This window comes from Rutidosis leptorrhynchoides, chromosome 3 (assembly GCF_046630445.1).
Source record: "Rutidosis leptorrhynchoides isolate AG116_Rl617_1_P2 chromosome 3, CSIRO_AGI_Rlap_v1, whole genome shotgun sequence".
Taxonomy (NCBI): domain Eukaryota; kingdom Viridiplantae; phylum Streptophyta; class Magnoliopsida; order Asterales; family Asteraceae; genus Rutidosis; species Rutidosis leptorrhynchoides.
This window is the reverse complement of record NC_092335.1, coordinates 269,067,942-269,080,045: the sequence shown is the minus strand read 5'-3', so window position 1 is coordinate 269,080,045 and position 12,104 is coordinate 269,067,942.

The following is a 12,104-nucleotide window of genomic DNA, read 5'->3' as shown; positions in this document are numbered from 1 at the left end:
ATCTATTGGGCCTAACAAACCCCATTCAAAGTACCGGATGCTTTAGTACTTCGAAATTTATATCATATCCGAAGGGTGTCCCGGAATGATGGGGATATTCTTATATATGCATCTTGTTAATGTCGGTTACCAGGTGTTCACCATATGAATGATTTTTATCTCTATGTATGGGATGTGTATTGAAATATGAAATCTTGTGGTCTATTGTTACGATTTGATATATATAGGTTAAACCTATAACTCACCAACATTTTTGTTGACGTTTAAAGCATGTTTATTCTCAGGTGAATACTAAGAGCTTCCGCTGTTGCATACTAAAATAAGGACAAGATTTGGAGTCCATGTTTGTATGATATTGTGTAAAAACTACATTCAAGAAACTGATTTCGATGTAACATATTTGTATTGTAAACCATTATGTAATGGTCGTGTGTAAACAGGATATTTTAGATTATCATTATTTGATAATCTACGTAAAGCTTTTTAAACCTTTATTTATGAAATAAAGGTTATGGTTTGTTTTAAAAATGAATGCAGTCTTTGAAAAACGTCTCATATAGAGGTCAAAATCTCGCAACGAAATCAATTAATATGGAACGTTTTTAATCAATAAGAACGGGACATTTCAGTTGGTATCCGAGCGTTGGTCTTAGAGAACCAGAAAATTTGCATTAGTGTGTCTTATCGAGTTTGTTAGGATGCATTAGTGAGTCTGGACTTTGACCGTGTTTTCTTTAAAAATGATTGCTTAACATTTTTGTTGGAAACTATATATTATTAACATGTATATATTATGTGATATATTAATCTCTTAACATGTTTGATATTGTGTGATAGATGTCTACCTCTAGCACAAATCCCATTGACTCACCTAATAATAATGAAGAGTCGAATATATATTGGACTGATTCACAAGTTCCCGAAGAAGAACCGGAAGAAGAATCAGAACCGAAAGAAGAATCAGAACCGGAAGAGGAGGAACCGGAGGAGGAAATAGAATCGGTGGGGGAAATAATAAAACGGTTAAGTAAAAGAAAATCCTCAACCAACCGACCAAGGTTAATTATGGTCAATGGTGTTTCCGCCAAGGAAGCAAAATATTGGGAGGATTACCAATTCTCCGATGAATCGGATTCCGACGAGAATTTCGATGATGTTATAGAAATTACCCCAACTGAATTTAAAAAGGCAAAAGAAAATAATAAGGGAAAGGGCATAAAAATAGAGAAATCTAATTTCAACCCCGATGAACTTTATATGTATCGTCAACCCCCGAAGCCCTTAAGTTGTAACAATGACCCAGGAACCTCTAAACCACCAGGTTTTTCTAAACCGTTGTGGAAAACGACAGCTCGTATTAGGGGAACATCATATATCCCTAGAAACTTGGCAAAACGAACCAAAACCGAAGAAGAAGAAACGAGCGAGTTGGAATAAGATAGTTGTATTCGTGTGGTGTAATATATGTAATATAGTGTGCTTATGCTTTATGATATATATAAAAATTGCTTGTATTAATAAGTATTTTTTTTATGAATCTAACTCTTGTCTATTTTACAGTATAAAAACACAAAATGGATAGACAACCTAATATTTTAAGAGACCTACCCGGAGACATGATTGATGAAATCTTGTTTAGAGTCGGTCAGAATTCTTCGGTACAATTATTTACGGCAAAATCAGTTTGTAAGATATTCGAAGAACGTTCCAAGAATGTCTTGGTTTATAAGAGACTTTCGTTTGAAAGATGGGGGATATCACATTGGGAAACCCATAAGTTACGATGTGTTTACTTTGACGTATATATTGCGGGGAACCCAAATGCTATTTTACGCAACGGGTTAAGAAATTATTTTGACTCAATGTATCCGAATATAGGACTTCATGATTTAGAAAAAGCGGCTAACATGCAACATAAAGAAGCATGCTATGCTTACGGGTTAGTAATGTTCGCTTCTCACCAAAGTGAGAAAAAGAACATCGGGCTACAACTATTAAACAAAACGTTCCCACAAGTGACAGAGTCGGTAATTGGGGTAAGAAATGAGGTTTTTAGGTTATTACGAGACTGTTGGTCATTACGTAACCCTCCTCCCTTTGACGACGTTACAACACGCTGTCTTATCAACGGCCATAACGTTTATGTTCCACAAGACCAAGGATGGGAAGTAGTCCTAGTAAAACCAGAATGCATGACTTATTTCTGGACGTATGAATTACGTGTCTTTATTGCCTTTGCTGAACGACTTATGTACTAGCTAGAATTATCTTCACAACTATCTTGTATCAAAGTTATTGTGTGCTATATTTCATGCTTTATGTAAAATAAGCGGTATTGTAAGTTTGTAAAATATTGTATAAAAGTTTGAACGCGAAATAATATTATAATCAGTTTTTCATATAGAATTGTAGTAGTTGAATTGTATATTAGCTACTAAGTATGAACTTAACGGGTAGGTACTACCCGAATTTAAACTTATAAAATGCTAATATGAAGAAAAAGCTTTTATAAATGAGTTCATATTATGCTACGAAATACTATTAACTACTCTTAATATTCTGTATGATTAACTTGTTCCATTTGACTATTTTGAAGGAAATGGCACCGACTACTCGACACACCGTGAATATGAATGAAGAGTAATTCCGTACTTTTCTATCTTCAAACATAGCCGCAGTACAGGCTGTGCTACATACCAACAATAACCTTGGATCTAGCAGTACAGGAAATCGTGTAGGATGCACCTACAAAGAATTCACTGCCTGCAAACCTTTGGAATTTGATGGAACCGAAGGACCGATCAGATTGAAACGGTGGACCGAGAAGGTCGAATCGGTGTTTGCCATAAGTAAGTGTACTGAAGAGGACAAAGTGAAGTACGCTACGCATACCTTCACAGGTTCTGCGTTAACATGGTGGAATACCTATCTAGAGCAAGTGGGACAAGATGATGCGTACGCACTACCGTGGTCAGCATTCAAGCACTTAATGAACGAGAAGTACCGTACCAGAACCGAGGTCAATAAGCTCAAGACAGAACTTAGAGGGTTACGAACCCAAGGATTTGATATTACCACGTACTAAAGACGATTCACAGAATTGTGCCTATTGTGTCCGGGAGCGTTCGAATATGAGGAAGAGAAGATCGATGCATTTGTGAAAGGATTACCAGAAAGAATCCAAGAAGATATAAGTTCACAAGAACCCGCCTCTATACAACAGACATGTAGAATGGCTCACAAACTAGTGAACCAGATTGAGGAAAGAATTAAAGAACAGACGGCTCAAGAGGCCAATGTGAAGCAAGTTAAAAGAAAGTGGGAGGAAAATGGTGATAAGAATCACCAATACAACAACAACAGCAATTACAATAATAATTGCAACAATTATTCCAACAATCGCAACATCAATCGCAACTACAACAAACGGCCCAACAACAACAACAACAACAACAACAACTACAACAATCATCCCACCAACAATAACAACCACAACAACAACAACAATCAGAAGCAGCTATGCCAAAGGTGTGAAAAGTATCACTCGGGGTTCTGCACCAAATTTTGCAACAAGTGTAAAAGAAATGGTCATAGCGCGGCGAAGTGTGAGGTCTACGGACCAGGGGTTAACAGAACGAAAGTAACAAATGGTGTCGGAACGAGTAATGGCAGAGCAAGTAGTGTCGGAGCAAGTTATGCCAATGTAGTTTGTTATAAATGTGGAAAACTGGGCCACATTATTAGAAATTGCCCGAACCAGGAAAACACGAATGGAAAAGGCCGCGGAAGAGTTTTCAATATTAATGCGGCAGAGGCACAGGAAGACCCGGAGCTTGTTACGGGTGAAATGTCCCGTTCTTATTGATTAAAAACGTTCCATATTAATTGATTTCGTTGCGAGGTTTTGACCTCTATATGAGACATTTTTCAAAGACTGCATTCAATTTAAAACAAACCATAACCTTTATTTCATCAATAAAGGTTTAAAAAACTTTACGTAGATTATCAAATAATGATAATCTAAAGTATCCTGTTTACACACGACCATTACATAATGGTTTACAATACAAATATGTTACAACGAAATAAGTTTCTTGAATGCAGTTTTTACACAATATCATACAAGCATGGACTCCAAATCTCGTCCTTATTTAAGTATGCAACAGCGGAAGCTCTTAGTATTCACCTGAGAATAAACATGCTTTAAACGTCAACAAAAATGTTGGTGAGTTATAGGTTTAACCTATATATATCAAATCGTAATAATAGACCACAAGATTTCATATTTCAATACACATCCCATACATAGAGATAAAAATCGTTCACATGGTGAACACCTGGTAACCGACATTAACAAGATGCATATATAAGAATATCCCCATCATTCTGGGACACCCTTCGGATATGATATAAATTTCGAAGTACTAAAGCATCCGGTAGTTTGGATGGGGTTTGTTAGGCCCAATAGATCTATCTTTAGGATTCGCGTCAAATAGGGTGTCTGTTCCCTAATTCTTAGATTACCAGACTTAATAAAAAGGGGAATATTCGATTTCGATAATTCAACCATAGAATGTAGTTTCACGTACTTGTGTTTATTTTGTAAATCATTTATAAAACCTGCATGTATTCTCATCCCAAAAATATTAGATTTTAAAAGTGGGACTATAACTCACTTTCACAGATTTTTACTTCGTCGAGAAGTAAGACTTGGCCACTGGTTGATTCACGAACCTATAACAATATATACAAATATATCAAAGTATGTTCAAAATATATTTACAACACTTTTAATATATTTTGATGTTTTAAGTTTATTAAGTCAGATGTCCTCGTTAGTAACCTAACTTCTTCATTTTAAATCCGTTTTGAGTGAATCAAATTGCTATGGTTTCATATTGGACTCTATTTTATGAATCTAAACAAAAAAAGTATAGGTTTATAGTCAGAAAAATAAGTTACAAGTCATTTTTGTAAAGGTAGTCATTTCAGTCGAAAGAACGACGTCTAGATGACAATTTTAGAAAACATACTTCCACTTTGAGTTTAACCATAATTTTTGGATATAGTTTCATGTTCATAATAAAAATCATTTTTTCAGAATAACAACTTTTAATTCAAAGTTTATCATAGTTTTTAATTAACTAACCCAAAACAGCCCGCGGTGTTACTACGACGGCGTAAATCCGTTTTTACGGTGTTTTTCGTGTTTCCAGGTTTTAAATCATTAAGTTAGCATATCATATAGATATAGAATATGTGTTTAGTTGACTTTAAAAGTCAAGTTAGAAGGATTAACTTTTATTTGCGAACAAGTTTAGAATTAACTAAACTATGTTCTAGTGATTACAAGTTTAAACCTTCGAATAAGATAGCTTTATATGTATGAATCGAATGATGTTATGAACATCATTACTACCTTAAGTTCCTTGGATAAACCTACTGGAAAATAGAAAAATGGATCTAGCTTCAATGGATCCTTGGATGGCTCGAAGTTCTTGAAGCAGAATCATGACACGAAAACAAGTTCAAGTAAGATCATCACTTGAAATAAGATTGTTATAGTTATAGAAATTGAACCAAAGTTTGAATATGATTATTACCTTGTATTAGAATGATAACCTACTGTAAGAAACAAAGATTTCTTGAGGTTGGATGATCACCTTACAAGATTGGAAGTGAGCTAGCAAACTTGAAAGTATTCTTGATTTTATGTAACTAGAACTTGTAGAATATATGAAGAACACTTAGAACTTGAAGATAGAACTTGAGAGAGATCAATTAGATGAAGAAAATTGAAGAATGAAAGTGGTTGTAGGTGTTTTTGGTCGTTGGTGTATGGATTAGATATAAAGGATATGTAATTTTGATTTCATGTAAATAAGTCATGAATGATTACTCATATTTTTGTAATTTTATGAGATATTTCATGCTAGTTGCCAAATGATGGTTCCAACATGTATTAGGTGACTCACATGGGCTGCTAAGAGCTGATCATTGGAGTGTATATACCAATGGTACATACATCTAAAAGCTGTGTATTGTACGAGTACGAATACGGGTGCATACGAGTAGAATTGTTGATGAAACTGAACGAGGATGTAATTGTAAGCATTTTTGTTAAGTAGAAGTATTTTGATAAGTGTATTGAAGTCTTTTAAAAGTTTATAAATACATATTAAAACACTACATGTATATACATTTTAACTGAGTCGTTAAGTCATCGTTAGTCGTTACATGTAAGTGTTGTTTTGAAACCTTTAGGTTAACGATCTTGTTAAATGTTGTTAATCCAATGTTTATAATATCAAATGAGATTTTAAATTATTATATTATCATGTATGAATATCTCTTAATATGATATATATACATTAAATGTCTTTACAACGATAATCGTTACATATATTTCTCGTTTAAAAATCATTAAGTTAGTAGTCTTGTTTTTACATATGTAGTTCATTGTTAATATACTTAATGATATGTTTACTTATCATAGTATCATGTTAACTATATATATATATATCCATATATATGTCATCATATAGTTTTTACAAGTTTTAACGTTCGTGAATCACCGGTTAACTTGGGTGGTCAATTGTCTATATGAAACATATTTCAATTAATCAAGTCTTAACAAGTTTGATTGATTAACATGTTGGAAACATTTAATCATGTAAATATCAATCTCAATTAATATATATAAACATGGAAAAATTCGGGTCACTACAGTACCTACCCGTTAAATAAATTTCGTCCCGAAATTTTAAGCTGTTGAATGTGTTAACGAATCTTCTGGAAATAGATGCGGGTATTTCTTCTTCATCTGATCTTCATGCTCCCAGGTGAACTCGGGTCCTCTACGAGCATTCCATCGAACCTTAACAATTGGTATCTTGTTTTGCTTAAGTCTTTTAACCTCACGATCCATTATTTCTACGGGTTCTTCAATGAATTGAAGTTTTTCGTGGATTTGGATTTCATCTAATGGAATAGTGAGATCTTCTTTAGCAAAACATTTCTTCAAATTCGAGACGTGGAAAGTGTTATGTACAGCCGCGAGTTGTTGAGGTAACTCAAGTCGGTAAGCTACTGGTCCGACACGATTAATAATCTTGAATGGTCCAATATACCTTGGATTTAATTTCCCTCGTTTACCAAATCGAACAACGCCTTTCCAAGGTGCAACTTTAAGCATGACCATCTCTCCAATTTCAAATTCTATATCTTTTCTTTTAATGTCAGCGTAGCTCTTTTGTCGACTTTGGGCGGTTTTCAACCGTTGTTGAATTTGGATGATCTTCTCGGTAGTTTCTTGTATAATCTCCGGACCCGTAATCTGTCTATTCCCCACTTCACTCCAACAAATTGGAGACCTGCACTTTCTACCATAAAGTGCTTTAAACGGCGCCATCTCAATGCTTGAATGGTAGCTGTTGTTGTAGGAAAATTCTGCTAACGGTAGATGTCGATCCCAACAGTTTCCGAAATCAATAACACATGCTCGTAGCATGTCTTCAAGCGTTTGTATCGTCCTTTCGCTCTGCCCATCAGTTTGTGGATGATAGGCAGTACTCATGTCTAGACGAGTTCCTAATGCTTGCTGTAATGTCTGCCTGAATCTTGAAATAAATCTGCCATCCCTATCAGAGATAATAGAGATTGGTATTCCATGTATGGAGATGACTTCCTTCAAATACAGTCGTGCTAACTTCTCCATCTTGACATCTTCTCTTATTGGCAGGAAGTGTGCTGATTTGGTGAGACGATCAACTATTACCCAAATAGTATCAAAACCACTTGCAGTCCTTGGCAATTTAGTGATGAAATCCATGGTAATGTTTTCCCATTTCCATTCTGAGATTTCGGGTTGTTGAAGTAGACCTGATGGTTTCTGATGCTCAGCTTTGACCTTAGAACACGTCAAACATTCTCCTACGTATTTAGCAACATCGGTTTTCATACCCGGCCACCAAAAATGTTTCTTGAGATCCTTGTACATCTTCCCCGTTCCAGGATGTATTGAGTATCTGGTTTTATGAGCTTCTCTAAGTACCATTTCTCTTATATCTCCAAATTTTGGTACCCAAATCCTTTCAGCCCTATACCGGGTTTCGTCTTCCCAAATATTAAGATGCTTCTCCGATCCTTTGGGTATTTCATCCTTTAAATTTCCCTCTTTTAAAACTCCTTGTTGCGCCTCCTTTATTTGAGTAGTAAGGTTATTATGAATCATTATATTCATAGATTTTACTCGAATGGGTTCTCTGTCCTTCCTGCTCAAGGCATCGGCTACCACATTTGCCTTCCCCAGGTGGTAACGAATCTCAAAGTCGTAATCATTCAATAATTCAATCCACCTACGCTGCCTCATATTCAGTTGTTTCTGATTAAATATGTGTTGAAGACTTTTGTGGTCGGTATATATAATACTTTTGACCCCATATAAGTAGTGCCTCCAAGTCTTTAATGCAAAAACAACCGCGCCTAATTCCAAATCATGCGTCATATAATTTTGTTCGTGAGTCTTCAATTGTCTAGACGCATAAGCAATCACCTTCGTTTGTTGCATTAATACACAACCGAGACCTTGCTTTGATGCATCACAATAAATCACAAAATCATCATTCCCTTCAGGAAATGACAATATAGGTGCCGTAGTTAGCTTTTTCTTCAATAACTGAAACGCTTTCTCTTGTTCATCATTCCATTCAAATTTCTTCCCTTTATGCGTTAATGCAGTCAAGGGTTTTGCTATTCTGGAAAAGTCTTGGATGAACCTTCTGTAGTAACCAGCTAGTCCTAAAAACTGGCGTATGTGTTTCGGAGTTTTCGGGGTTTCCCACTTTTCAACAGTTTCTATCTTTGCCGGATCCACCTTAATACCTTCTTTGTTCACTATGTGACCGAGGAATTGAACTTCTTCCAACCAAAATGCACACTTTGAAAACTTAGCATACAATTCTTCCTTCCTCAATACTTCTAACACCTTTCTCAAATGTTCACCGTGTTCTTGGTCATTCTTTGAGTAAATAAGTATGTCATCAATGAAAACAATGACAAACTTGTCAAGGTATGGTCCACACACTCGGTTCATAAGGTCCATGAACACAGCTGGTGCATTAGTTAAACCAAACGGCATGACCATAAACTCGTAATGACCGTAACGTGTTCTGAAAGCAGTCTTTGGAATATCATCTTCTTTCACCCGCATTTGATGATACCCGGAACGTAATTCAATCTTTGAATAAATAGACAAGCATTGTATTTGATTAAATAAGTCGTCGATTCTCGGTAGTGGATAGCGGTTCTTGATGGTAAGTTTGTTCAACTCTCGGTAGTCGATACACAACCTGAATGTACCATCTTTCTTCTTGACAAACAAAACAGGAGCTCCCCACGGTGATGTGCTTGGTCGAATGAAACCACGCTCTAAAAGTTCTTGTAATTGGCTTTGCAGTTCTTTCATCTCGCGGGGTACGAGTCTGTAAGGAGCACGAGCTATTGGTGCAGCTCCTGGTACAAGATCTATTTGAAATTCAACAGATCGATGTGGGGGTAATCCTGGTAATTCTTTCGGAAATACATCGGGAAATTCTTTTGCAATGGGAACATCATTGATGCTCTTTTCTTCAGTTTGTACTTTCTCGACGTGTGCTAGAACAGCATAGCAACCTTTTCTTATTAGTTTTTGTGCCTTCAAATTACTAATAAGATGTAGCTTCGTGTTGCCTTTTTCTCCGTACACCATTAAGGGTTTTCCTTTTTCTCGTATAATGCGAATTGCATTTTTGTAACAAACGATCTCTGCTTTCACTTCTTTCAACCAGTCCATACCGATTATCACATCAAAACTCCCTAACTCTACTGGTATCAAATCAATCTTAAATGTTTCGCTAACCAGTTTAATTTCTTGATTCCGACATATATTATCTGCTGAAATTAATTTACCATTTGCTAATTCGAGTAAAAATTTACTATCCAAAGGCGTCAATGGACAACTTAATTTAGCACAAAAATCTCTACTCATATAGCTTCTATCCGCACCCGAATCAAATAAAACGTAAGCAGATTTATTGTCAATAAGAAACGTACCCGTAACAAGCTCCGGGTCTTCCTGTACCTCTGCCACATTAATATTGAAAACTCTTCCGCGGCCTTGTCCATTCGTGTTCTCCTGGTTCGGGCAATTTCTAATAATGTGGCCCGGTTTTCCACATTTATAACAAACTACATTGGCATAACTTGCTCCGACACTACTTGCTCCGCCATTACTCGTTCTGACACCATTTGTTCCTTTCGTTCTGTTAACCCCTGTCCGTAGACCTCACACTTCGCCGCGCTATGACCATTTCTTTTACACTTGTTGTAAAATTTGGTGCAGAACCCCGAGTGATACTTTTCACACCTTTGGCATAGCTGCTTCTGATTGTTGTTGTTGTTGCAGTTATTATTGTTGTTGGGATGATTGTTGTAGTTGCTGTTGTTGTTGTTGTTGTTGTTGTTGAGCCGTTTGTTGTAGTTGCGATTGTTGGGATAATTGTTGCGATTATTGTTGTAATTGCTGTTGTTGTTGTATTGGTGATTTTTATCACCGTTTTCCTCCCACTTTCTTTTGACTTGCTTCACATTGGCCTCTTTAGCAGTCTGTTCTTTAATTCTTTCTTCAATCTGGTTCACTAGTTTGTGAGCCATTCTACATGCCTGTTGTATGGAGGTGGGCTCGTGCGAACTTATATCTTCTTGGATTCTTTCCGGTAATCCTTTCACAAATGCGTCGATCTTCTCTTCCTCATCTTCGAATGCTCCCGGACACAATAGGCACAATTCTGTGAATCGTCTTTCGTACGTGGTAATATCAAATCCTTGGGTTCGTAACCCTCTAAGTTCTGTCTTGAGCTTATTGACCTCGGTTCTGGGACGGTACTTCTCGTTCATCAAGTGCTTGAATGCTGACCAAGGTAGTGCGTACGCATCATCTTGTCCCACTTGTTCTAGATAGGTATTCCACCATGTTAACACAGAACCTGTGAAGGTATGCGTAGCGTACTTCACTTTGTCCTCTTCAGTACACTTACTTATGGAAAACACCGATTCGACCTTCTCGGTCCACCATTTCAATCCGATCGGTCCTTCGGTTCCATCAAATTTCAAAGGTTTGCAGGCAGTGAATTCTTTGTAGGTGCATCCTACACGATTTCCTGTACTGCTAGATCCAAGGTTATTGTTGGTATGTAGCGCAGCCTGTACTGCGGCTATGTTTGAAGCTAGAAAAGTACGGAATTCCTCTTCATTCATATTCACGGTGTGTCGAGTAGTCGGTGCCATTTCCTTCAAAATAGTCAAATGGAACAAGTTAATCATACAGAATATTAAGAGTAGTTAATAGTATTTCGTAGCATAATATGAACTCATTTATAAAAGCTTTTTCTTCATATTAGCGTTTTATAAGTTTAAATTCGGGTAGTACCTACCCGTTAAGTTCATACTTAGTAGCTAATATACAATTCAACTACTACAATTCTATATGAAAAACTGATTATAATAATATTTCGCGTTCAAACTTTTACACAATATTTTACAAACTTACAATACCGCTTATTTTACATATAGCATAAAATATAGCACACAATAAATTTGATACAAGATGGTTGTGAAGATAATTCTAGCTAGTACACAAGTCGTTCAGCAAAGGCAATAAAGACACGTAATTCATACGTCCAGAAACAAGTCATGTATTCTGGTTTTACTAGGATTACTTCCCATCCTTGGTCTTGTGGAATATAACCGTTATGGCCGTTGATAAGACAGCGTGTTGTAACGTCGTCAAAGGGACGAGGGTTACGTATTGTCCAACAGTCCCGTAACAATCTAAAAACCTCATTTCTTACCCCAATTACCGACTCCGTCACTTGTGGGAACGTTTTGTTTAATAGTTGTAGCCCGATGTTCTTGTTCTCACTTTGGTGAGAAGCGAACATTACTAATCCGTAAGCATAACATGCTTCTTTATGTTGCATGTTAGCCGCTTTTTCTAAATCACGAAGTCCAATATTCGGATATATTGAGTCAAAATAATTTCTTAACCCATTGCGTAAAATAGCATT